The sequence below is a fragment of the Lacerta agilis genome, chromosome 5 (assembly GCF_009819535.1).
Source record: "Lacerta agilis isolate rLacAgi1 chromosome 5, rLacAgi1.pri, whole genome shotgun sequence".
Classification (NCBI taxonomy): Eukaryota; Metazoa; Chordata; class Lepidosauria; order Squamata; family Lacertidae; genus Lacerta; species Lacerta agilis.
Window position 1 is genome coordinate 56426867 of NC_046316.1, and position 23577 is coordinate 56450443.

Genomic DNA, 23577 nt, shown 5'->3' on the forward strand with positions numbered 1-23577 from the left:
CCTAGGCAGGATAAGGCAAATCGAGGTGTCTGGGAATGGACCACGAATGGATGTTGGCAATTGCTGAGCAAACCATGGATTTGAAAAGTAACAGTCCTCTGTTAAGAAGAGTGGTATACCTGGGACAGAAGAAGCTTCTTGTTCTTCGTTGGCAGTGTCTGAAGACATCTTTTTGGCTTCGGGTTTTTTGCACTGCTGAAGTTGGCAACTTTGAAGCTGCTTGGCGTTGAGTTGGCAAACTTGAGGTTCTTCCGTTGGTAAGAGTTGCTGATGCTGTTGAACCTGCTGGCATTCAGTCAGTTGTGCATCAAACTGGCAGGATGAAACTTCTTCTTTGACACAAGGCAGTCGAAGTTGTTGTTCATGATAATTGCTTGGTTGTGGCGGGCTGAGCTTAAAAGCTGGAGGTGACACAAAGGTGTGGACATTGTTAACTGGAGTGATGTTGAAGCTTCCACAAGAGGGAGCTGGCTCACTCACTTGTATTCTTTGGCCACATGGAAAGTGATCATCAGCTGGGTTGCAACTTGAACACTGCTGTTTCACCAAGGGCAAATGTTCTTCAACGATAGGCTGACCTTGATTTGAAGGTGAATAAAGCTCAGGTGTTGCAAGGTTGACTTCAGTAGGATGTCTTCTCAACGTTGAAGGCAATTCTGCGATCAGAGACTTGACTGTGATTGCTTGCTGTGAAGCGGGGGTGACATCAGTAGGAGCTGAAGGGCGGCTAGCAGAAGGTGAACTGAATGCTGTGTTCTCTACTGGAACTCTTTGTATAGGTAAGGCAGATGATGAAACCTCTGGAACCTGAATGTTTGATGAGGTCATATCTTTTCTCTGGACATCTGGAGAGTAGGTATCTCTCTGGATCACTCTTTTTTCCTGATGACCTGGATAAGGAGTAGCGTTGTTCATCTTTCTGGGATGGTTGACCTTCATGATGTTCTTGAGCTTGCACCCTATTGTTTTACCGGGGCCGGGGCGCGGCCCGCAGAACCGTTTCCCTGAACTGGAGACGAGGTAGGTGATGTATTTTGTGGATTCAAACGACAATCATTCGCCCAATGAAATCCTTTCTGACAGATGGGACATCTCTCTGGTGGCTTGGCAGAAGGCCTTGGTGTTGCCGGGCACTGCGACCTGAAATGCCCATCGCCTCCACACCCATAGCACTTCTTGACTGGCGTAGAGCTGTCTTGACGTGGCATCTGTACCGCGGCTGCCAAGAGTTGTGCTTTGTAGGAGTGGGTACCAACATTCTGGCAGACGCGTAGCATCTCAGTCAATGTGGCATCTGGACGAGCTGCAACTGCTGTTAGGGCATTCTTGCAGTCATCATTGGCATTTTCAAAGGCGAGTTGTTTTGTCAGCATGTTTCTGGCATGACGATCTTCTATTTGGCGTTCCACTGCAACAATCAGGCGATCCACGAAGTCCCCATAAGGCTCTTTTGGACCTTGCCTAACTGCAGCGAATCCTGATACTGAGCTGGCATCTGTGCGATTGGGTAATCTGCGCCAAGCTTTGACTACGATGTCTGCTATGGTGACGAGTGCAGCATCAGGTATGGCTAGCTGTTGATTGAGATTGGAGTAATGTCCTGATCCTGTGAGCATATCTTCTGTGGCGAGTGGCGTTGCACGTCTGGCTGCTACTTCTTTCCACTCTTGCAGGCACAGAAGAGCATCTGTAGGCGACAGGAAGGTGCGAAGAATCAACTTCCAATCAGATGGCAGAAGTCTACTAGTGGACAGTCCTTCAAGTAAACTTCTAGTATAAGGAGCTTGAAGTCCATTTTCGCGTATGGCTTTTCGCAGTTCACGTAGTGTTTCAAAAGGAATAGCTTGATATCTTGCAGGTTGTCCTCCATTGGCACGAATCACTGGAAAGATGTGCATTGGATCAGCACTAAAGTCTATTTGTCCCAAAGCTGCTTCCAAAGCTTGAGTTCTGCAGATGGGTTGCATTGCTGTTGGATCTGTAGGTGGCATCAGTGAGTTTAAATCTTGTTGATGCTTTCCAAATGATGAGCCACTAGATGGTGCTAAAGAGTCTTTGACATCTGGATGCCTTGAAGATGGCTGACTCGAAGTTGGATGAAGACAAGATGGCTGACTTGAAGTTGGATGAAGACAAGATGGCTGACTCGAAGTTGGAGCATAAGGTTGTTGGCTCTGTACTGCAAGTCCTGGCATCTGGATCATCATCGTTTGGCTTTGCTCTTGTCTTGGAATCTGCATTGGCATTGGAGGTGCTGAAGGGTTGGTAAATTGCTGTTGTGCTGCTTGCATTGAAGCTTGGATTGCTGTTGATTGGAAATCAGCTTGCTGCAAAACTGGAGCTGCTGGCTTGAGCGCGGCCTGCAGGGCAGCAGGGTTTGCTGGCAAAAAGGCTGCTTGCTGCTGCTGCTGCTGGATCGCTGGCAAAAGCGCGGCTTGCGATGGAGGAAGCGGGACCGTTGCTTGGAGCGAGGTCCGTGGCTGCTGCTGACTTGAGATCGCTGGCTGGTAAAAGGCCTGCGATGACTGCTGAGCGACTGGCGGTGGGGCAGTCCGCGGCGGGGCTTGAAAGGCCGACGGCGTCTGCTGCACCGGCACAGGCGGCAATGAATCTGGCAATGACAAATTGGACAAGGGCGAGTGCGTGTACGACAACGGGGCTTGAACTGGCTGCTGCGAGGGGGCCGAAAATGGCACAACCGCAAGCGGCAGCACAGGAGCACTATTAAAAGCAGTATTTCCCAAATTCACTGTTCCATTAAGCAAAACATTTCTTGGAGTGATTTGTTGAAAGCAGTTTCTTACTTTGCTCCATACTAATTGTACAGGAATTCCGATTTTCGGGTTGGCCATAAATTCTAACCCGATCCTTTCCCATGAAGCTAAATCTTTCGTTCCCTCCTTAGGGACCCAAGGGCAAACTTCCCCAATAGTTTTAACTAAAAGCTCTACTTCTGATTCAGAGACAGGGTGACCATTTCTTTTCAAAAGGTACAATAAATCTTCACAAAATTTAACTTGAGCAGTTGAGAGTGAGGAGCCCATTTTTTAGCACTTTTCCAAAACTTTTCCTCCCCCACCCGTAGGCTTCTACTAGGGGACACCGGTCCTACCCGTAGGCTTTAACCGAAAAACCTGGCACCCGTAGGCTTTAGCCAGAAAACCTCCGCCCCCACCCGTGGGCTTCTACTAGGGGCTACCGGCCCTACCCGTAGGCTTTGACCGAAAAACCTGGCACCCGTAGGCTTTTGCCAGAACCCTTTCCCTCCCACCCGTAGGCTTTTCGGGAGACACCGGCCCTACCCGTAGGCTTTGACCGAAAACCCTGGCACCCGTAGGCTTTTGCCAGAACCCTTCCCACCCGTAGGCTTTAGGGAAGACCTTACCCTGCCCGTAGGCTTACACTAAACTCCTTGCCGCTCTACCCGGGGACCCCTTGGGGCAAAATACACGCGCGCAATTTCTATTTACACTACTTTGGGCAAGCGGTGGATTCGCGCTACTGCAGCGAAATCCTGGATAAACCGGGCCGTTATACCTCACCTCTCAATGTCTGTTTCCGAGCCACTTCCGATATGTTGCCTTTAACCGGAGTCTTCGTGGAAGCGATTTTCGACTACGCTTTGCCTCACACGGGGCACCACTTGTCGGGGTTTGGGTGCTGGAGCTCCTCGTACACGGCCTTGGACTGGTTATGCACGAGGTACCAGTTGCGGGGAAAGCGGCCAGCGTTCCGCGTGCTTTTGAGCACGGTCGCCGGCCAAGCCTCACAGTCTGAAGGATGTTGAGTAAGCCAATTGACGACTCCGATGAAGTGTGAGTTCCTAATTGCCTTCTTTAATGAAAAGTTGCCTCGTGAAATAAAATATATACCCTGACTCTGAATAGGCGGACCAGCTTAAAGAAATTAAAAATTTTACTTTACTCCCCCCTTTAACCCCAAAGGAAGACAGACACCGGTTGTATCTTTAGTGGCTTCGGCAGAACCCGCATAGGCTCGTCCCCTAAGCTAAGTTCTCCTAAGCTTAAAGTCCCTGCGCGCCCAATCTTCCGCGAGGCTAACTAAATAAACTAAAACCGAAATATCTTCCGCGGGCCTAACCCTAGGCTAACTAAAAGAACCTATCTAAAACTAAAACCGAATGATCTTCCGCGACCTAACTCTAACTAAAGAAAAACCCATCCAACCCATCCAGCCCACTCCTAATCCCTTAAACTAAACTTGACTTCAACTAAAACCCAACTCAAAGAACATAAGAAGAACGTGCCTAAACGGGGTGCCTCTGCCTTTTATTCGGGAACAAACGTGACATCATCAATAATGCCTTAACCAATAAAATCACTGTTGCTGCCCTCCAAAAAGGCGGGAAGCAAGTTTAACGCTCATTAACAACTTTGAACATGACCGGAACTATAAAATAAAGGCGGATTAATCTCGTAAGTGAACCACACTATTCATTCATGCTTTCACTTTCGCTTTTACGCGCAGTTATACTAAAAGTAGACCTCGAAAAACTATAATATAACCAAATAAATATGAATCCATGGCGGATCCGTGAAACGTATTCCGACATAGTGCTTGCTATTTCTAGCTCAGCCACTATTGACTCCTGCAGCCTGAAATCAATGGAATATTGGTGTACTTATCTGCATGCTGGATCGAGGCCCAAATCAGCACAAGCACCTGTGGCCCTTTGTTGCCTTTGCAGCAGACCGCCATGGGTCATGAAAGGGCCAAAATGAGGAACAGAAGAGGGAAGTCAGACATAGGTGGTAGGAAAGGAATCACAACAACATGAATATTGGGTAAAGCCTGTTTCTGACCCAATACTGCAAAGGTGGGATAGGCCCAAGCTAGATATTAAATAGGAGATCCATGAATGGATTAGTTTAGAGAGTGCATGCAACAATCTCCAATTGAGCAATGGGGTTTCTCCCCTCTGCATGCACAACCCCCCTCCAATTCTGCTGTGTACAGTTGGGGAAACTTCTTGGACAGATTTAGGGGGTACACAGCGGGAGGAAAGAGAGGGAAGCCCCATTGTACAAGCGGAAATCCCTGCACTCCTGGGAACGTGACGTAGCACTACTTTGGGTACAAGCCTGTGCAGTTATGAATTCAAGAAATTGTTCTGGTGGGGTGTTGTGGGTCATATAGGGTAGTACATAGTCAGCTGACACATGTGTCCCCTGACACATGACGCTCTGATTTGGGAATCGGGCTGAAGCACTGGGAGAGGGGAGTCTAATAATATCTGGCTGTGCCATGACCCTGATGCAGATCACCCCCTAAGCTGTTAGTGGTGGATGGGGCAGGGCCAGCCCAAGACATTTCCCCTGGGATGGGGAAACACGCAGGCCCAATGTCTTGGAGAAATAGCCAGACCATGCTTCTCCAGTCCTCACCAGACTGCACTTCATAAAGGGAAGAGATGTGCCATGGGTCTTAAATGCAATGTATTCTGGCTGTTGTTCTCTAGTCCCACACACTCATTTCTGAAATGGAAAATGGATTCTTTTTTTTTTTAATAAAAAAATGTTCTAGTCATTACCAAGTATAATTTGCTCGTAACAAGTTTAACCTTGTGCTATCATTATTGTTTCTGCTGCTCACTTTATGAGGGGAAGTGCAATTAGCAAAAGGAACACTATTTCAAAGACAGAAAAGCCCATGGTTATCAATCTGCAAAAATATAACTGTGTTATCCTCATAAAATCCACATTGGGGGAGGGGGGGGGAATCGGCACGAGATCATTGCAACAAGTCTCTGTAATAAATCTTGATCACATAGGATAGTTTAGAGTGATTTTGTTACCAGATTACCGGTATATATCCCTTTAACCAATCCCTTTCTGTACTTCTCTAAGGTCACGTTAAAACTATTAGCACCTATCCAACTGGGTTTACTGCCTTTAAGAACCAGAAAACCTGAGCCCAGTTTTATAATGTTATTTATGAGTTGCCCTTTGTCTCACAAGCCAAGGGAGCAGTAGCAGATGTTGGGGAAAGGGCCATCGCTCAGTGGTAGAGCATCTGCTTTGCATGCCAAAGGTCTCGGGTTCCATCTCCAGCATCTCCCAAGTACGAGTGCGATAGAATCTCTGTCTGAAACCTGGGAGAGCTGCTGCCAGTCATCACAGACTATACTATGCTAGATGGACCAATAGTAGAAGGCAACTTTATTGCAAGTATTAATATTGCGCAATTGGACTGAAGCTTGAAGCAATTGGATATTTCTCATTTTCCCAATCTTAAATTTGGTTCTCCACATTTATACACCGGTTTGTGATTTTTTTAAGCCTTCAAGAAAATTTGTGTGATTCCCCCCCCCCAATATAGATATGTATATATGCAATTTTGCCTACTGTATACATTTTTTTCAAAGCAATTTCCCCTAATATGATGCATTTTCGTTTGTTTATTTTCAATAATATATGTATTCGTTGGTATACATTATTACTTGCAAATGCATTTTTTGTATAAATTACTTCTCTGGAAAAGTACACCGACAAATTTGGATAAGTGCAAGTTTCAAAGGCTGGCTGTGTTTCAGTAAATGTATTGTTTCAGAAAATGCTGATTTGGTAAGTTTGCCTTTAAATGCAAACTGAGTTGAATTTTCCCCCTAACCCTTGTTACAGCTGCCATATGAAATGCTTTTAAGTCGGAGAAGCTATGTTGAACTCCAGGTCCCATCAACCTGGCCAGCAGTCCAGGATGATGGGAACCAAAGTCCACAACATCTGGTAACCCTGGAGCCCTGTTTGCAATGATGACAACATGGTAAGTCACCATCTGAGTTTTCCTGGATGACACTGAATGTAGCACAAATGGGTGATTGCTCATGTCATGGGGCTTCTATTTTCCTTCCTCTGAATCTGTTCCAGAGGATTAGGAGGAACCCCTGGAGTAAATTTTGGTGAGCCACTGGGGGCTGAAGGGGTAGAGGGTAAGAGAAAGCGGAAGTCCCATTGTGTAAGCAGATTTCCATTGTGTAAGCAGATTTCATTGGATGTAAGCAGATTTCATTGGATGTTGCCCCCTGTGAGTAAGATTAAGAGGACCATTATTGGTGGCAGGTGTGCATTTGCGAGTCCCAGCCAGCCTTGCAGCAACTTCAAGGCAAGTTTATTTCAAGCGTACTGTAGGTGTTGATCTTTTATACTCAATTTCCACCTGCCTCTTCCCTCCTTGATTCTGTGATTTATTCCTAGGTCTTGACCAGGAGCAGATAGGCTGTAATTGACACAGTTGCACTTGGAAAAACCTAACAATAGCATTAGCCAGTGGAGTTTTTACTATACAAAGTTTGATGGGGATATGGTGAGCCAATTTCAGTTCTTCTGGGTGGAACAGATTCAAAGGAAAGAAATGCTGTTGACATTTATGCTACAGGGATAAAGGGGAGAAATATGACATTTGAAATTAATGCCACCTGTATAAAACTGACACCTGCATTTTTAGTTATGTTGAACCCTTTAATTTATTTTGAAGAAGTGTGTGTAGCAGCACACTGTGAACATTTTAAATGGGGAATGAATAGTTCCCATAATATAATACAGGTGAAAGGACAAGCCTGTCACTAGTAGATCCTTCAACTCTGATTTTAGTGATAATGGCGTGTGTGCACAGCACACTGCCCATTTACCCAAGTCCCAGGGATGGTGCTACATGGTATTGTTTTCTTCAGAAGTAAGAGAGCAGCAGCTCTGATCCCTCCTCTAAAACAATTAGGCCCCTTCACATACAAGTGATCAGAGGCTGTTTTTTCACCATGGAAAGCATCATACAGGGAAGGGCCATAGCTCTGTGGTTAAGCACCAGCTTTGTATGCAGCATGTCCCGGGTTCCGTCCTCAGCATCTCCACCTGCAAATGCCACCCGAAGCCCTGGAGAGCTGCTGTCTGTCAGTGTAGACAGTACTAAGCTAGACAGGTCAATGACTTGGTATAAGGCAGCTTTCTGTGTTCAGCCTAAGGGAAGGTTGTCTACTTTCCCCCTTAGGCTAATGGCATACAGTGTTGAGGGGAAAGTGGGAGAAGCAGTAGGTCCGGAAGAGAGCTGGAAGAAATACTTATCTCGCAGATTTAGCATGCCCTGAAAACTCCAGCATGCCTCTCTTTGTCGCCTCTGTTGCTGTGGCTTTGGGGAAAGAGCACCAAGATCCACTAGAAGTACTGACGAACACCTTGGCCAAGCAGATGTGGCAGCCTGTTTGGGGATATGGAGAAGGGCGCACAGGCTTCTTGTTTCCCATAAAAGCTAGTTGCAGGCCCCTCCACCCACACATATTGAGCCCATGGCAGATTGGATCAAACCCTAAATATTTTGATTCACTCCCCATGAAGAAGCAATAATCAGGTCATTGTGGCTAGGAATGCAAATAAATACCCAGTCCCATTGGCCATACATCTGTATTTTAATTATCCTGCTGTACTTTTATAATAATAGAATTGATGTGTATGACTGATCAGGCTGTAGGAGAGGATTGCATTAGCAAATAAACAGCACAACACACAGGCTTGTCAACAGATGGATTGCAACGGAATGCAATTAAATGGGAAGTGGACTTGCTTTTAAAGCAACTGTGCATAAATTAGCCAGTCACCATCTAGATGCAACAAATTGAAGGAGAAAATAAGCAATAAAATAATATCTTTGTTTGGTCTTTCGAAATAACAAATCACTGCTTGTGTACGTCATGAATTAAACAAAAGTTGTGTTGTGTTACTCTAATAGCTTTTGGTGCAATGCTGTTAGAATTAACTATATAACACATTTATCCCCTTATACTCGATTCATTATTTAAGGATGTGGGAATGTTTTGGGATGCAGGAGAGGATATATTGTTTAAGACATCCTATTCCAACTTGTGTTTACAAGTCCCAGAAATGAGCAGAGTTCTCATTCCTCATTTAAACACGCACGCAGCAGATAGCTTGCTCAGGTTTGTTAAAACCTCTGTAATAAATGTCCTGGTATTTCCCCCATTAATCCCTCTCAAAATAAGACACTACACAGTCTTTTATAAAAGTATAAACGTTTACTGACGAGAAATCATCTGTTCACAATTGGATCCCAGATGGCAGACTTAAACTTAGTAAAAGTAACATTTACTCAGGAGACTGTTCCATAAGGGAAAACAGTTCCTTTGTCCTCTCTTGGCTGGCCAAGAGAGCATCTTAGCAAAGCAGCTTCTTCCTTGAGAGCGTGGTGCAAAAGAGAGGAAGATGGAGTCTCACCCATGTGGTTTTGTGTTAACCTGCCCAGGTGAGACCATACCCATCTCCATTTACACAGGAAGTCCATTCCAGCCCAGGGGAAACAGCGAGTTCCGACTGGCTGGCCTAGAGTTCCCTTTCTATGTCCACTCTAGCAATGTTGTGTTTGCCTGTTCCTGCATTTTACATCCCACAAAGGAGACCGTCAAACCCTACTGGCCAGGATAGTTAGAGAATATAACTTCATATCCCTAAGCATCACCTGGCTGCTGCTAGAATCCTGGAGTGGGTGGGTTGTTTCTTCCTTCTGGCTTGCCATGTTCTTATCAGGCAAGAACTAGAGGCAAAAAGTAATGTGTTAGGTAGATCAGGAATATTTAATCACAATCCCAGCAAAACCTCAAATTGGGGCCCTTGCTGATACGGACCATGGTGCAATCACTCCATTTGTACTATTATAAATCTCTTGCACACTGCCTTTGAATAGCTACATTTTCAAATACATTGTGTGCCGTGTGCCCTCCATGGTTCCATACCGTTGCTATTCTCACATTCCATTGTTCCACAAGCTCTGTCTGTTTGTATGTTGGACCTAGAGTCCTGCTTCCCATTTCAAAACCGCAGCCCATAAAACCTACTGACACTCCCTTCTATCACTGTTTCCAGCAGAAACAAGGAAAACACATGTGTTCTACTTGCTTTTCTCCCTCCCTGCCGTTAGATTGCTGCTATGCTCCGACTAAACTTCATAGTGATGTTGCTCCACAGGGCCAGTAGCAGGAATAAGTGAATCATTGCCACTGGTTGTTTTCTGGTGGTAAAGCTTTTGCCATATTATGATACCTGGCCATAGATTGGGGAATAGCACACGATGTGTTCCAGGGTTTGTGTATCTGCCATTCATTTGCAGCACCTCACCTCAGCGAATAAAGGAAAATCCACACTCTGTTCCTTACTGACTAACACAACAAATAACCAAGTCTGAGGAACGCCTACTCGGAAGTAAGCCCCACTGAGTAAAGAGGGACTTTCTCCCAGGTCAATGTGTTCCACTCTAACTACTTTCTTCGCAGCTGCCTTGCTTCTTGCATGCAGGTTCTTGGGCTGCTGGGGAAAGTGGAAGCTAACAGCACACACTGAAGTATTGAGAGAGCAGCGAAGCTTTTACAAGTTAAAGGAGTGGGGACAGCGCATTGGGCTTGTTGTGCCAGGAACTCAGTCCCAGGCACTCCTACTCAGCCAAGAGAGTTACTACCAGGTAAATCCAGTGCTTTTTTTCTGGGGGAACGTGGGGGTACGCATACCCCTAAACATTTTGTGACTCTGAGTTTGGCCTCATTGAAGGGCAGTATTTCAAAATTAGTAGGAAAATGAGAGTACCCCTAAACATTTTTTTAAAGAAAGAAAGCACTGGGTAAATCCACCCAGAAAGGAGAGAAAGTTGCACCCAGAAATGAACAATGGCAACAACGAGAAAGGAATGCATTGAGAAAGGTTGAGGTTGGGTGGCATGGCCGTGGGAGAGCAGCACAGAGGATGAGTTAAAATTAAGGGAACATGGCATAAGCAAAAAAGGGCCCCAAACCCCATGATATGGCAAACACACGTTATGTGCTTCAGTGACACGTAACCAGTTTAGAAAATGTTTTTGTGTTCCTACCATTTAGGAATAAATGGATTTTAACTGTAGGAAAACAGGACGGTGGAAATGTCATGTAGTTCATGCAGGAACAGGCAGCCTACAAGGTGAATTTTGAGACAGTGCAGATAAGCCCTTAATCTATGGGAGAAGAGACAGAAAGGAGACACACTGCAAAGCTAGTTCTCATATTACATTCCCTTTTGCAAGGCAGGCATTAATAGTTGTATCAGAATATAGTGTAAACTATAATGTGGAAATTTACCAAACCTAGCATCATGACATGACTTGCTTGAGAAAATGCCAACATCCACTCACAGACCACTACCAACTCTGACAACAACAACAACAACAACAACAACAACAACAAATTTATTACTTATACCCCACCCATCTGGCCAGGCCTCCCCAGCCACTCTGGGCAGCTCCCAACAGAATATTAAAAACACAATAAAACATCAAACATTAAAAACTTCCCTAAATAGGGCTGCTTTCAGGTGTTTTCTAATGTGCCCACCCCCCAAGTTCTGATGGGTGCTTGGTGGCTGGTGGCAGCTATCATTTCCCACAATGCCCTGGAGCAATGCTACATTTTGAGAAATAAAAATGGTGATGTCTCTCAGACCTTGTGCTCATTGGAGCATGGCGCCTTCTGTTGCTGTCCCTGCTATTTTTGGGTATCCTCACCAGGAAGAGCCAATCAGGAGGCTCATTGCCAATCAAATCAACCTGGAGTGTCTCACAGGATGAGGGCACTGGCATTCCTAACCCATTCTAAGATGGGTTTTAGGTGAATGCGATAAACAGACCTCAAACTCAGGAACTAAGTGTGGCAGCATTGAACGTGGCTGCTGGTAGACTACGAGGTCTTCACATTCAAAGCTCAAAACACAACTCATAAAACTTGTGATTGTGATTAATGAGCCTGCTGGTAGTCTAAGCTCCACACACACCTGGTTTTTATTCTTTCTTTTATGAGTCTTATAGGAAAAAAACACCATTATTTAATTAAAGGCTAATGTTCATTGTGGCGGACAAAGCAAAGCAATAAACAGCTTGTGCTGCTCATTAAATTGAAAAAACAAGGTGAGGTATGTGAAAATTGCAAAGCTGTTTGTTGTGCACTCTCAGACAGCATTGCAGTCATTATTCCTCTTTATGCAATAAAAAGGAAGACATGCATGAGCAGAAGAGAACGTCACTTGCTCCTATCAATTCATTGTTCCAAAACAGGGATGGGGAACACCCAGGCCGCGGGCCACATTTGGTCCAGCATGGATTCCAGATTGGCCCGCGAGGCTGTTTCCCCCAGCTTGTGACATCAGGTGACTGACAGGTGGGCAATCAACAACAATTCAGTACAAAAAGCAAGGAGACAAATAACCCAAACTACAAGTTTTGCAAAATAATAACAAAGGTCTTAGCCTGAAGCTTCAAAGAGAGGGTTCATGGGGCCAGAAAGGGGGGGGGGGAAACCTCATGTCCCAGCCTACTGGGAATCTAGCTTTTCTAGACTCATGGACATTAGGGAGGGGGGACCATAGAGAATTACAGTTGTGATACCTCAGTCTGGATTAGGGATGGACAAATCTGTCAATTTCATTTCCTCGCAGTTTCTGATTTTTCCAGTCTTAAATTCAATTCGCAACTTTAAAATCCCCATAAAAATTAAATCAGCATTTCCCCCTTGCATACACATTTGCATGCAATTTTGCCTAATTCACACAAAACTATGCTCCCTAGCCTCATTCCTTTTCACACGTTATTTTCACCAACCTATGTATTTTTATGCACATTTTGGCATAGTATATGCATTTTTGCACATGTTACTTGGGCTGGAGAGCTGCACAACAAAATTCAGAGAAGTGTGAATGTCAAAGGATGGCTGTGTTTCGGTTCATGTATAGTTTTGGGAAATGGATTATAAGGTAGCTTCGCCTTTATAGATCCAACCCATAGTTTGCTAAGTGCCTGAAAGTTGGGTGGCCTGCTAAGAGGAATGTTATCCTGTGAAAGAGAAGAGCTTGTGGACCATCAGGGAGTCCTGTCATTTCCCAGCTTTGAGGCAGATCTAATATTCATGCAGCAACTTTAGGCTGTTCCACAACAGCCTTTTCCATTTTTAATTTTTATGCATATATTTGACCTTTGTGGATTTCCCCCCCTTTTTAATGTCTCCTCTTTTCTGTCCCTTATTCTGTAGAGAAATTCAGTCAGATCTCAACTGGGCTGGCGACATTTACATTTAAATGGGGAAATTTCAGTGAATGTGTCAGGCAGCCTGTAGCTATTCATGGGCCTAATAAGTGTGTTAATTTATAGAGTTTTGAGATGCACAGCCTTGATTAGATCACAAATAAAACACATACTTGAAATAATGACACGCTTCTGTGGCTTTCCAAAGCTCTCTGTAGAGATCACTCTTGGGCAAAAGCATCTTTCCCAAGGAGGTTTGTGCCACGCTAGATGAGTGGCACTTTGGGTAGAATTTAGCCAATTATGAATTCTTTTGAATGGCAACTACACAATAGAAGACAAAAGAGGTGAAGTTTTACAACAACTTCCCCCCCCCCCACCCTTAATGTTATCTTCAGAGAAGGCTCTATTATATTCACACCTGCAGTCTAATAGCTGTCATTCTCCAGAGCGATGGTGACTGCAATAGAATAGCATTGAAAATGTAGTAGTTTGAAATGGCAATGCCTCTTCATTATCTTTAATGTATGCCTCTCTTTAGTAAATCCAAATATAAAAACCACGAGCATTAAGAAAGCGAAATATTTAATTCTCTGATAAAATGCCCTTTAAAGAATACAGAAAGTCGAGCTACATCCTTTTCTTTTTTTAAAAAAAGGTACTTGTATCCAAGTGGATTAAAAGGAACAAAGTTTTTCCTTTGTTGGGATTTTTTGAAAATGTATTCTTTGTTTATTCAGGATCTTATTAATTGCCCCAAACTTAAAAGGCTAGTTACCGCAATACATGTATTCAATCATAACGTGAATAGCCTGGCAGTTTGCTGCCGTTTTAAGTCTTTTGCAGCAGAGCTTTCATCCTGTTCTTTTGTGGACTATCAAATATGGAATGCTATTGAAATAAGTATCATCATACTGGTCAAGAAATGAGCTTGTGTTCAATAGAGCTAGAGTAATTCCCACCAGTCGCAGCCAACATGGCCATTGATCAGGTATGATGGGGATTGTTGCACATCTGAAGGGCACTAGTTCAGTAGCAGATGCAGTGGTGCTCCCTTGACTTTTGGATGCCCTACGTCAGGCACATCCAACTCCCAAGAGACTGCCATCTGCTCCATATATATATATATATATATATATATATATATATATATATATATATATGGCAGTGAATCTACCCATTGACATTGGGGGGGGGGTGTGGAAGGGGATGATTGCCAATAGTTGTTGAGCTTCGAGTTGTTCCGCTTTTTTTAAAGGGGGGAAATGACATAAATCGCTCACCTAAAAACCTGCCACTAAAACACGAAGGCTAACTACCGTATCCCCAATCGACCAGCACTAGATGACAAGCGACCACCCACTGGATGTGACGGAGGGACAGAGCGAGGGGGTGGGGGGTGCATTTGCACTATACTGATACCTTGCCCTTTCCCCTGCATGCAGCAACAATGTAACCAACCAGATGTCAAGTGAGTGCCAACACGCTCCCCCATTCTGCTGTCTGCTACTGCCCTATTTCTTAGCCCAGTGTCCACCACCCCCCCATGAGCCAATGCAGGCAATCGTTTTACTTAAAATGAGTACTAACCCTTACATGTGGCAAAACACTCCTTTTCACTTGTTAGAATGATACAGAAAGCAAAGCTATTCTGAGGTGAGTTTAAGGGTCTGTATGGGATCAGAACCTGGGATGTGGGTGGTGCTGTGGTCTAAACCACTGAGCCTTGGGCTTGCCGATCAAAAGGTCGGCGGTTTGAATCCCTGCGGCGGGGTGAGCTCCCAGATCCTGCCAACCTAGCAGTTCAAAACCACGTCAAAGTGCAAGTAGATTAATAGGTACCGCTCTGGCTGGAAGGTAAACGCCGTTTCCGTGCGCTGCTCTGGTGCCTGTGTTCCGTTGCGCCAGAAGTGGCTTAGTCATGCTGGCCACATGACCCGGAAAAACTGCGGAGCGGACAAACGGCGGCTCCCTCAGCCTGTAAAGCGAGGTGAGTGCTGCAACCCCAGAGTCGTTCGCGACTGGACTTAACTGTCAGGGGTCCCTTTACCTTTACCTTTATAGGACCAGAAGTCCCTCCACCCCCTAACCCTTCCACCTTTCTTGACAAGGCCTTTACCAAAAGAGTGGGGTGGGCCACATTTGGATGATCTGAGGCAGCTATGATAAAGAAGGCTACAGATGGCACGACCTGGGGTGCAATTCTCCTCTTGCTGGTTTGCCAGATGAGAAGCTGCATTGTACTTTAAACTCCATGGTGACAGGGCCTCCTCTAAAGGGGAAGTACGGTGTTGGTGGTGAAATATTTTAGAAAAAAGAAAAAAACACAAAGTGGCTTCTCTACCGAGAACCTATTGCTACCTCTGAATAATAGGTTGTGATATTTTCCCATAGACCTATGCAAGCATGATATCTGACAGCTTGTACAAAAATATTACTGCTATGCTGTAAATTTGGATTGCAAAGCAAAGACCCAGAACTGGCCACACACGAACAGGAGAGTGTGTAGTACCAATTATATAATGTGGAAATCTCATATGTTTAGTACTTAACAAATAGCAGCATCTGACTCGTGGTCAGGGGTGGCCAGCCATTTGCTATATATGAGTGTTGTGCATAGTGCATGGGTGACCGATGAACCATTTATATTGCCGAAAAGTTTAGATATCGAGAATTATAGTGGACTATATAGTGAATTATAGTTAGAAAACTTGACATCACATGCACTGGAGTATTCCAGAAGACATTGATTCAGATCTCTTCTGAGCAAGGTCACTACATGCTTTACTTTACAGAGGACAATTGTGTATTTGAAGGGCTGTCAAATGGCAGTTCTCTATTTACCAGCAGCTAAATAACTTATGGACTTACATAGTTCCTAAATATTGTAGATCTTTTATTCTGGTTTGGCTTCATGTATTTCCACCAGCTGCAGTGAATGTGCATTTCAGAGGACTGCCATGGGGTGATAGATTCTTCCTTGTGGTCCTTTGGTGGTTGAACTGGTGGTACATGTACCATCCAGTCTGCATATTGTAGAAGGATTTATGGCAGCTATTTATATCCTCTTAGTAACTCCTTACAGGGGGGCACTCTTCCAATATTTTCTGTGTCTTTCCTATTGACTGATATGAATAACTAGATGACATTAAAAATGGCAAACCTTATTTGACACTATAAATACAAGGGAATTTTATTCAAATCACACTGAGAAGTGCTATGTGTCAAGAAGAATGGTGAGTAGATCTTTTGCATTTATGTTGTGTTCAATGTATCCCAAAACTTGGATTGTTTGACTGGCTTCCTGGTCAATTGGAAGGTTTCTAAACTGCAGCAAAGTTGATTGATTGACTCTCCAATCCACATTTCATTTAAAGATAAAGAAATGTAAGAAGCCTTCAAGTTGCCCATCAATAGTTAGCACCTCGACAGCAGATTCATTTGTTCAGTTTTCCCCAATATGATGGTGTTGTTGTTCAGTTGTTCAGTCTGAGGTGGCCAAAGTACTGGAGCCTCAACTTCAGGATCTGTCCTTCCAGGGAGCACTCAGGGCTGATTTCTTTAAGGATGGATAAGTTTGATCTTTTTGCAGTCTATGGGACTTTCAAGAGTCTCCTCCAGCACCATAATTCAAAAGCATCAATTTTTCGGCGATCAGTCTTCTTTATGGTCCAGCTCTCACTTCCATACATTACTAGTATGGTGAGATGCATTGTATTGATACTTAAATTAGAATACTCATTATTTCAAAATTTGCTTCTATCCACATATGCAAATCTGTGTCTTCTTTTGCTCTCCTTTCACATAATGTACTCCTCTTGTTTGGGAATGTGTAACTGTTGACCCAAATGCCTAGCATTTCCAAGCTCCAGTTCCCCCAACTTTAGAATGGAAACAATTGCTCACAAAGCAATGGTATAGATTTTGTACCCCAAAGTGCTATTTAATTGATAATTGGAATAATTCTCACTCACCATCAATTCATGTGCTATAAATAGCAGCCAAATTGTATGCAACAAGCTATTTGATGTAGCCCGGAATTTCCTAGGGATCTTTAATTTTTTTAATTTTTTTTTACACAGCCTCCTTTGAGTTGATGTGAATCTTGTCCCTGCTCAAGTAAATGCCAGGCATATTTACTCTGCAAGCCCATTAGTACCCAAAGGTTCCAGGCTGTCAGTCCAAAAAAGTCACAGTGAAAGGCTTCAGAGGGATTGGTACTTTATCACCAAGAAATTCTGGCCATGTTGTTTTCCTCACTGACATTGCCATTTTTAACATTCTTCAAAGATAATCTTCTTTGCATCCCTCACCCCCTTTTCAATAGAAATGATACTCATTAATCATTGCTAAATGCAGCTCAGATTCTACTCATGGGCTCATAAAGTTCTGTCTCTGTTACTACAGATGGCTGTTAACCAGCAGGAAGACAGCTTTGAGTTAAGCGAGTGATGGTTGTAATATGTAACATGATGAAGTAGTAGAAGACACCACACTTAAAGTCACATTTAACATTTTAATTAGTCTCACCTCAGGTGGCGCAAGCTCATTTGCATTATATATATATATTTTAAAATCCCAATTGAAATAGGAATTATAGGAACTGTAGCAGAAAGTGTCTTGCTTCACAGGATGAGGAGACAGCTGGTAGAGTTAGGGCACATTTTTATTTTGTAGAGAATTTATATTTCTCACACTTTGGCACATTCTTATCCCTCAAGGGATATTATCAGTATATGAGTAAATGACTCTTCTTTGTTCTGTGAACAACATTTAACTCCAGCGCTACCTCTTTGTGAGCTGCTGTTCATTTCTGAGCTTCAGTAGATGAGAGGCAAGGGAGGGGACACTGTGAGCACCAGAGAAGGCCTCATGGGCCACACTGGCAACCCTTGAACAAGAGGGTAGGTCAGGGACCAAGGGATACAAGGAGCCAATGGCAAGGAAGCAGATTTTCGGCTTAGCATAGTAGAAATCTGGACAGGTTGCTTCAGGAAATGGTGGGCTCTGGAGGTATTTAAGCAGAGGCAGGATATCCATCTGCGAGGGATGCTTCAGTTTCATCCAGCATTGTAGATCCTTAATTGAGTAAGGGATTGAAGTAGGTGGCCTTCAATACCCCTTCCAGCCCTACCGTAGAGTTCTATGATTCTAAATAAATAAATAAATAGTTCCAGTGAGGTATGCTAGAGCAGATTCTGGTCATGGATTCTGGCTTAAAGCCTGGGGAACCTTGATAAATCCAAGGGCTTGCATGCTCCTAGTACATTTAAAATGTGTGTGTGTGTGTGTGTGTGTGTGTGTGTGTATGAAAGGTTATCATTTTACCTGCCCAACTGATTTCAACATGACGTAGGTGTGTATAAAGTTCTGTCTTCTTTCTCGGTTTCTGTAATCTTTCCCCTTAGAAGCTTCCATTCAAGTGTATAATAAGCCCATAAAGGTAGCACTGTTTTAAACCCATTAAAGGTAAAGGTAAAGGGACCCCTGACCATTAGGTCCAGTCGTGCCCGACTCTGGGGTTGCGGCGCTCATATTGCTCTATAGGCCAAGGGAGCCGGCGTTTGTCCGCAGACAGCTTCCGGGTCATGTGGCTAGCATGACAAAGCTGCTTTCTGGCGAACCAGAGCAGCGCACAGAAACGCTGTTTACCTTCCCGCCGGAGCGGTCCCTATTTATCTACTTTCACTTTGATGTGCTTTCGAACTGCTAGATTGGCAGGAGCAGGGACCGAGCAACAGGAGCTCACCCCGTGGCAGGGATTCGAACCGCCGACCTTCTGATCAGCAAGCCCTAGACTCTGTGGTTTAACCCACAGCACCACCTGGGTCCCTTTTAAAACCCATTATTGACCATTAAATAATATGCATAACAAAATCAACTCCGGTGATTTCACAAGCTTTTTTTTAATATATGGAAACCTATTTTCCAGGATCACAATTTTGTAATTTGTCTCTAGATCTTGTTTTATCAATTTGCCAGCTACCCAAGGCAGCTAAAGGATTAAGATTAAATATACGTTTGGTTAGACTGTGGTCAACTAAAATTATGTACTGTGAATACTAAGTTATGGTAATTGAACTTGTATCCCATATCTAAGTCCCAAGTAATTCTGCATTAGTGCATCAAAGTAATTTAGTGCTCCTTCTCGGGATGAGGGTTTTAAATTAAATGCATTCATTTTAATCATATTTGGGATGTTTTTCCTATTATTTTGCTACTAATATATTCCAAACAAGTACCTGTACTTGCTAAACTTTTGATACCTGGCTGGGGCAGATTGTTACTGAATGGAAAAAGGAATTTCACTTCACTTTTATACATTCCCCCCTTCCAAGTGCTGAGCTTTCATTTTAATCATATTTGGGATGTTTTTCCTATTATTTTGCTACTAATATATTCCAAACAAGTACCTGTACTTGCTAAACTTTTGATACCTGGCTGGGGCAGATTGTTACTGAATGGAAAAAGGAATTTCACTTCACTTTTATACATTCCCCCCTTCCAAGTGCTGAGCTTTACATTTTTGATGAGAGAGAACAGCAGACTTGTAGGGTCTTCGTAGTAGGTTTGCTTTACAGTGGTACCTCGGGTTAAGTACTTAATTCGTTCCGGAGGTCCGTTCTTAACCTGAAGCATACTTAACCTGAAGCACCACTTTAGCTAATGGGACCTCCTGCTGCTGCTGGGCCGCCAGAGCACAATTTCTGTTCTTAAGCGGAGTTCTTAACCTGAAGCGTACTTAACCTGAAGTGTACTTAACCCGAGATACCTCTGTATTCATAAGAAGAGAATAGTGGAAGCAAATAGGCACTCATTCAGTAATAGCAAATCTGTGGGTGTTCCAGCAGATTCCCAGAGAGTAGATACAACTCCCAAAAAGTTGCAGCTGAGTTTAGCTAACCCCAACTAAAATTCTCATCTCACCCACTCTACTTGTTGTTTTTTTAATCTGAAGAATTATGCATGCACACGAAAGCTCATACCAAGAACAAACTTACTGGTAGTTGGTCTCTAAGGTGCTACTGGAAGGATTTTTTGATTTTTTGAATTTTATATTTTGTTTTGACTATGGCAGACCAACACGGCTACCTACCTGTCTACACAGTCGATTAGCGTTAATCAACGACACATTGTTTGATAAGCATCCTCCTTTTAACAAGAATTAGTCCAGATACTAACCCGATCTTCGACTTCCTTGGTCAGGAAGGGCTTAGTGGTGGGTCCATGTTTTCTGGGCAACAGAGTTACTTCAGGGATTCTTCCACTTGTCAGTGGTAGACTAGACCAGAGTGTGACAGAGAATTCTTCCTTTCCTCAATATGATGAAAGTCTATATGTATATATTTTCAACATTCTAAAACAGTTGGGAAGGTAGCTGCTGAATTTCCTTAAAGAGACATGTCACAGAGACATAAATAAACACTATGTGAAACTGTTGTACTTGGAAAGGGAGCCTGTAAATATTTCACAATAAATAAGTAAACAGATAAACAAAAATATCAAACACCATATGCATCAGATTTCTTAAACTTTGGGGGTTGTATGTCTAAATATGGGCATCTCCAGAGGACCTGTTAATTGAGCATTCATCTTGACTTGCTTGCACAAAGCTTATGTCCAGTTTTTATTTAGCATTCTTTCTGAATGGTTTATGGAGCAGTTATATGATAATGAGCATTCATTCTGCATTTATCCTTATTTGCTTGTGGAGTGTTTATACAGCTTTCCATTAATCATTCATTTATTCCACACTTTTCACCACAGTTCCACATCACTTCCCAACTCAAAAGCCCCCATTTTAACAGCAGCAGCAGCAGCAGCAACAACAACAACAAAAACAATTGAATTGTTGTTCTATGGCAACAGAAGACTTGAATCCACTTTAATTGTGCAAATACAAATTTTGATATGCACCTGAATTGCAACCTAAGCTATAAAAAATGGTCAAGGATAGAGAGACTGTTATATCTGTGAAAATAATTGTTTAATACCGTGCAACAATTTAAACACCTCTGTTTGAAGGGCAGGCAAGGGAAGCACATTGCTAAAGTCACCCCCCCCTCCCTGCACACAATTCTCTAATATAGGCACATGATTCTATCTGGCACTCAGAGATAGCAAACGCCACACCGCTAAGCATTTAGCATAAATCATGTGAGGTTTTAATGAAACAGTGCCTTCTAAGATCCATTCTACAGGTTCCTCCTAAGAAAAAGGTTATCTTCTACAGAGGCTAAACGCTAGACCCTTTTAGTCAAGAAATCCTTCAGTGTAAATGTGCTGCCTGAAAGAGGCTTATTTTCCCCTCTTCAGTTCTCTTGGGCAAAATCTGTAAACATTTGTCTTTAAGAGCTACTATTTAGAGACGGAAATAGCAATAAGTGCCCAAACCATAAATTGTCAAGGAGTCAAGTAATCTATTTTTGAAAGTTAAGGTGTGCCTGATGACAACTCATCCATAAGCATCATTTGTATTCAAGTATCTATTTTCCTTGTCCAAAAAGATGAAATTATCCCATTCAGTTGCAAGACAGGGTTGATAGCATCTGATCAGGAAGTGCATTAAAATCAATTTTAGATTACACTTCTTAAATTTCTTTTATTTCTGGTTATAAATCTCATTGTCCTTGCTTTCAGCGTAATGTCCGTAAGAGAGTAGGAGTGGGGGGAGGAAAAGAATTCAGCTGTTTGCTATTCTCCAAACTGTTGTGTTTTATTTTTCAACCTGTCACAAATGGTGGCAGTGGGGAGAAGACTCACAGAGATGGTCTGTAGGAAGGCTCATTGGTAATAAGCATGCTTGATTTACGAATGCTGGCGCAAAGGTGGATAGTGGAAAGAATGGATCATTTCTAGCTGTTGAGAAGTCCTGGTGCACACTGAGATTTCACTCTACTACTTTCCTATCCCTTTTGTTTGGTGGTCTGCCATTTGAACAATGAGGTCAACATTAAATAAATTCAATTAAAAACAATGGGGTGTGTGTGTAGGAAAAGCTCCACAAACAAAATGCTGGAAGCATCCATGTACCGGTATATTAGTTTTTAATTGCTTTGTGTGCTTTAGCAGTGCTTTATTTACAGTTTTATTTGCACACCATTTAAGGAGCCTTGATCGAGTGGTTTAAAAATCTTATAAATGAATGAATGAATGAATGCATATAATTCAGTAGAAACTTAAAACAATGGACCTGGACAGACCAACTGTTATGAATGTGGCACTTTTCACCATTGGAGCACCATTCCTGCCAAGCTATCTCAGGCGGTACTTTCTGGAAACAATTAAATGCATTTTTTTGTTTTTGTTTTCACAATCTTTTTCCAGTTGGAGGAAGAGCTCCTTGCCTTAGATGTGCATCTGGTATGATTGTGAAGAGGGGTGTGTCAATCTGAACTTTTTCCTATGTCTTATTATTATAGATCAGGCACGTCCAACAGGTAGATCACTGGATGCCTGTGGTAGATCACTGGTAGATCATTGGCTCACCTCAAATAAGCTCAACAACTTTGACCTGAACCCCAAAGAAACAGGGCTTCCCCTCCTAAGAAAAGCTCTACAACTTTCACCCAACCCCCCCCCCCCAAGCAGGGCTTTCCCTCCTAAAAAAAACCTCTACAACTTTGACCTGAACCCCCCGCAAAAGGGGGTAGATCACTGCCAGTTTTTAACTCTGTGAGTAGATCGCAGTCACCCCTGGCCACCTCTGCTATAGATCATGGCAAGAGTTAAAAAGGTTGGCATAACTTAATATCACATGAGATCCCCATTATGAACTTTTTTGTTTTTTTACTCTGGTACCAGTCTTGTCTTAAATGAGTCCTGGAAGGCATTGAAGAAATATCTCGAGCTTCTAATACCTTGTATAAAGATCAGCACAAGTAATCCACAGTGGCTGGGCTAGTGCCCTGGAGAGGTCACTTTGGTGCTGAAAATGAAGCAGCCCCCACCCCTGTAATCTAGTTACCTGGAAAATCTAATCAACCCCTCCTGCTAAGGAATGGTTGCTGCACAGACAAAATGGTAAGGCAACTTTAAGACACAAAGATAACCAGTTTAGTCATTGATCACTAGGATTATATTCCTTCACTTTTTAATTAAGCAGAATAAACAGAATGGGAAATAGCCAGGAAGCTCTAGGATGAAACAACAGAACAATAGGAATATTGGAATTATAGGAATTGCTTATCTCAGAGCCCCCTTCCCTTCTCCATTAGAATGTGATAGCTAAAATCAGTACAAAAGCCCTATATTTTCAAGGGTTAGTTAGCTCTCCAAGCTCCAACAAGGTCCCTATCACAAGAAGTTCAGCAAGCCATCAGAGCTAGAACAAGAAGACAAAACCAGTGCTGTTTTCAGCAACTGGAAGGCTTATATACACTGGCTGCCTAAACTGCACCCTAACTACAGCTGCTGGTTAGTGAAAGACTATTAGGATTTGCTAACTCATAAGTAGACCCCCAAATCACAAGTGGACTGACAATTCTGGGTCCATACACACATACTGTGCCATCACTCTTT

General features: G+C 43.2%; 1 long non-coding RNA gene across 1 annotated transcript in view; it reads left to right on the forward strand.

The window, feature by feature from the left end:
• The first annotated feature begins 6663 nt into the window (after positions 1–6663).
• The window catches only part of LOC117047149, a 76184-nt gene continuing 59270 nt past the window's right edge, over positions 6664–23577 (forward strand). The window contains exon 1 of the long non-coding RNA XR_004426665.1: positions 6664–6783. This is a non-coding gene — a long non-coding RNA (uncharacterized LOC117047149). The remainder of the gene's footprint in view (positions 6784–23577) is intronic.